This window comes from Lampetra fluviatilis, unplaced genomic scaffold (genome assembly GCF_964198595.1).
Source record: "Lampetra fluviatilis unplaced genomic scaffold, kcLamFluv1.1 SCAFFOLD_558, whole genome shotgun sequence".
Classification (NCBI taxonomy): domain Eukaryota; kingdom Metazoa; phylum Chordata; class Hyperoartia; order Petromyzontiformes; family Petromyzontidae; genus Lampetra; species Lampetra fluviatilis.
Window position 1 is genome coordinate 37,501 of NW_027621030.1, and position 5,779 is coordinate 43,279.

The 5,779-nt window shown below is 62.8% G+C and overlaps 1 protein-coding gene across 1 annotated transcript in view; it reads right to left on the reverse strand.

Moving 5' to 3' along the window:
• LOC144954682 (double C2-like domain-containing protein beta) overlaps window positions 1-5,779 on the reverse strand; it is a gene marked incomplete at its 5' end in the record, with an annotated part of 29,660 nt that overhangs the window by 2,327 nt on the left and 21,554 nt on the right. The window lies entirely within an intron of this gene.

The window sequence follows — 5,779 nt, forward strand, 5'->3', positions numbered from 1 at the left end:
GGGGAGAGAGACACGGGGAGAGAGACACGGGGAGAGAGACACGGGGAGAGAGACACGGGGAGAGAGACACGGGGGGAGAGACACGGGGGGAGAGACACGGGGAGAGACACGGGGAGAGACACGGAGAGTGAGACGGAGAGAGACACGGGGAGAGAGACACGGGGAGAGAGAGACACGGGGGGAGAGAGACACGGGGGGAGAGACACGGGGAGAGAGACACGGGGAGAGAGACACGGGGAGAGAGACACGGGGGGAGAGACACGGGGGGAGAGACACGGGGAGAGAGACACGGGGAGAGAGACGCGGGGTGAGAGAGACACGGGGGGAGAGACACGGGGGGAGAGACACGGGGAGAGAGACACGGGGAGAGAGAGACACGGGGAGAGAGAGACACGGGGAGAGAGACACGGGGAGAGAGACACGGGGAGAGAGAGACACGGGGGGGGGGGGGAAGAGACACGGGGAGAGAGACACGGGGAGAGAGAGACACGGGGGGGGGGGGAGAGACACGGGGGGTGAGACATGGGGAGAGAGACACGATGAGAGAGACACGGGGGGAGAGAGACACGGGGGGAGAGAGACACGGGGAGAGAGAGACACGGGGGGGGAGAGACACGGGGGAGAGAGACACGGGGGGGAGAGACACGGGGGGAGAGACACGGGGGGAGAGAGACACGGGGGGACAGAGACACGGGGAGAGAGAGACACGGGGGAGAGAGACACGGGGACAAAGAGACACGGGGGAGAGAGACACGGGGGAGAGACTGGGAGAGAGACACGGGAGGAGAGAGACACGGGGGGACAGAGACACGGGGAGAGAGAGACACGGGGAGAGAGACACGGGGAGAAAGAGACACGGGGGGAGAGAGACACGGGGGAGAGAGACATGGGGAGAGAGACACGGGGGAGAGAGACACGGGGGGACAGAGACACGGGAGAGAGAGACACGGGAGAGAGACACGGGGGAGAGAGACACGGAGAGAGAGACACGGGGGAGAGAGACACGGGGAGAGAGACACGGGGAGAAGAGACACGGGGAGAGAGAGAGACACGGGGAGAGAGACACGGGGAGAGAGACACGGGAGAGAGAGACACGGGGAGAGAGACACGGGGAGAGAGACACGGGGAGAAAGAGACACGGGGGGAGAGAGACACGGGGGGAGAGACACGGGGAGAGAGACACGGGGAGAGAGACACGGGAGAGAGAGACACGGGGGAGAGAGACACGGGGAGAGAGACACGGGGTGAGAGAGACACGGGGAGAGAGACACGGGGAGAGAGAGAGACACGGGGGGAGAGGACACGGGGAGAGAGAGACACGGGGGGAGAGACACGGGGAGAGAGACACGGGGAGAGAGACACGGGGAGAGAGACACGGGGAGAGAGACACGGGGGGAGAGACACGGGGAGAGACACGGACAGGACATCGCTTATGTAGATTAATAATCTTTATACATTTAAGATCGTTATCGATTTGTGATCGATACTTATTCACCACTCACCTCTCTACCTCACTCACCACCTACTCACTCACCACCTATCCTCACTCACTCACTCACTCACCACCTCTCACCACTCACCTCCACTCACCACCTCCCACTCACCACCACCACTCACTCACCACCACTCACCACCTACCCACTCACCACCACCTCACTCACCACCACCACTCAACACCTACCACTCACCACCACCACTCACCACCACCACTCACCACTCACCACTCACCACCACCACTCACCACTCACCACCACCTCACCACTCACACCACCACCACCACTCACCACCTCACCACCACTCACCACCACTCACCACCTCCACCCCACTCACCACCACTCACCACTCACCCACTCACCACCACCACTCACCACCACCACTCACCACCACCACTCACCACCACCACTCACCACCACTCACCACCACTACTCACCACCACCACTCACCACCACCACTCACCACCACCACTCACCACTCACCACTCACCACCACCACCACCACTCACCACCACCACCCCACCACCACCACCACCACCACCACCACCACCACCACCACTCACCACCACCACTCACCCACCCACCACTCACCACTCACCACCACCACTCACCACCACCACCACCACCTCACCCACCACCACTCACCACCACCACCACCACCACCACTCACCACCACCACTCACCACCACCACTCACCACCACCACCACCACCACCACCACCACCCACCACTCACCACCACCACCACCACCACCACCACCACCACCACTCACCACCCACCACTCACCACCACCACCACCCACCACCACCACCCCACCACCACCACCACCACCACCACCACCACCACTCACCCACCACCACCACCACCACCACTCACCACCACCACTCACCACCACCAACCCACCACTCACCCACCACCACTCACCACCACCACTCACCCACCACCACCCACCACCCACCACTCACCACCACCACCACCACCACCACCACCACCACCACCACCACCACCACCACCACCCACCACCACCACCACCCCCACCACTCACCACCACCCACCACCACCACCACCACCCCACCACCACCCCCCACCCCACCACCACTCACCACCACCACTCACCACCACCACCACCACTCACCCACCACCACTCACCACCACCCACTCACCACCACCACCACCACCACCACCACCACCACCACCACCACCACCCACCACCCACCACCACCACCACCACCACCCACCACCACCACTCACCACCACCCACTCACCACCACCACCCCACCACTCACCACCACCCACTCACCACCACCACCACCACCACCACCACCACCACCACCACCACCACCACCACCCACTCACCACTCACCACCACACCCACCACCACCCACCACCACCCACCACCACCACCACCACCACCACCCACCACCACCACCACCACCCACCACCACCACCACCACCACCACCACCCACCACCACCACCACACCACCACCCACCACCACCACCACCACCACTCACCACCACCACCCCACCACCACCACCACCACCCCCCCACCACCACCCACTCACCACCACCACCACCACCACCACCACCACCACCACCACCCCACTCACCACCACCACCACCACTCACCACCACCACCACTCACCACCACTCACCCACCACCCACCCACCACTCACCACCACCACTCACCACCACCCACTCACCACTCACCACCCACCACCCACACCACCACTCACCACCACACTCACCACCACCACTCACCACCACCCACTCACCACTCACCACCACACTCACCACCACCACTCACCCACCACCACTCACCACCCACCACCACCACTCACCACCACCACCACCACTCACCACCACACTCACCACCACCACTCACCACCACCCACCACCACCACCACTCACCACCACCACTCACCACCCACTCACCACTCACCACCCTCACCACCACCACTCACCACCCACCACCACTCACCACACCACCACTCCACCACCACCACTCACCACCCCACTCACCACCACCACCCACCACCACCACTCACCACCACCACTCACCACCCACTCACCACTCACCACCACCACTCACCACCACCACTCACCACCCACTCACCACTCACCACCCCACCCCACTCACCACCACCACCACCCACACTCACCACCACCACACACCACCCCCACTCACCACTCACCTCCACCATCACCACCACCACTCACCACCCACTCACCACTCACCACCACTCACTCACCACCACCACCACCACTCACCACTCACCACCACCACCCACTCACCACTCACCACCACACTCACCACCCACTCACCACCACCACTCACCACTCACCACTCACCACCACCACTCACCACCCACTCACCACTCACCACCTCTCACCACCACCACTCACCACCCACTCACCACTCACCACCACCACTCACCACCACCACTCACCACCCACTCACCACCACCACTCACCACCACCACTCACCACCCACTCACCACTCACCACCACCACTCACCACCACCACTCACCACCCACCACACTCACCACCACTCACCACCACCACTCACCACCACCACTCACCACCACCCACACACCACTCACCACCACTCACCACCACTCCACCACCCACTCACCACTCACCACCACACCACTCACCACCACCACTCACCACCCACTCACCACTCACCACCCACCACTCACCACCCACTCACCACTCACCACCCCACTCACCACCCCACTCACCACTCACCACCACTCACCACCACCACTCACCACTCACCACCACCACCCACTCACCACTCACCACCACCACTCACCACCCACTCACCACTCACCACCACTCACCACCACCACTCACCACCCACTCACCACTCACCACCACCACCACTCACCACCACCACTCACCACCCACTCACCACTCACCACCACCACACTCACCACCACCACTCACCACCCACTCACCACTCACCACCACCACTCACCACCACCACTCACCACCCACTCACCACTCACCACCACTCACCACCACTCACCACCACCACTCACCACCCACTCACCACTCACCACCACCACTCACCACCACCACTCACCACCCACTCACCACTCACCACCACTCACCACCACTCACCACCACCACTCACCACCCACTCACCACTCACCACCACCACTCACCACCACCACTCACCACCCACTCACCACTCACCACCACTCACCACCACTCACCACCACCACCACTCACCACCCACTCACCACTCACCACCACCACTCACCACCACCACTCACCACCCACTCACACCACTCACCACCACTCACCACCGCTCACCACTCACCACTCACCACCCACTCACCACTCACCACCACTCACCACCACTCACTCACCACCACTCACCGCTCACCACTCACCACTCACCACCACTCACTCACCACTCACCACCACTCACCACTCACCACTCACCACCCACTCACCACCCACTCACCGCTCACCACTCACCACTCACCACCCACTCACCACTCACCACCACTCACCACCCACCACACCACTCACCACCCACTCACCACTCACCACCACTCACCACCCACTCACCACTCACCACCACCACTCACCACCCACTCACCACTCACCAACACCACTCACCACCCACTCACCACTCACCACCTCTCACCACCACTCACCACCCACTCACCACCCACTCACCACTCACCACCACCACCACTCACCACCCACTCACCACTCACCACCACCACTCACCACCCACTCACCACTCACCACCACTCACCACCGCTCACCACTCACCACTCACCACCACTCACCACCACTCACCACCCACTCACCGCTCACCACTCACCACTCACCACCACTCACCACTCACCACCACTCACCACTCACCACCACTCACCACCCACTCACCACTCACCACCACCACCACTCACCACCCACTCACCACTCACCACCCACTCACCACTCACCACCGCTCACCACTCACCACTCACCACCACTCACTCACCACCCACTCACCACTCACCACCCACTCACCACTCACCACCCACTCACCACCACTCACCACCCACTCACCACTCACCACCACCACTCACCACCCACTCACCACTCACCACCACCACTCACCACCCACTCACCACTCACCACCACCACTCACCACCACTCTCACCACCCACTCACCACCACTCACCACCACTCACCACCACCACTCACCACCACTCACCACTCACCACCACTCACCACCACCCACTCACCACTCACCACCACCACTCACCACCCACTCACCA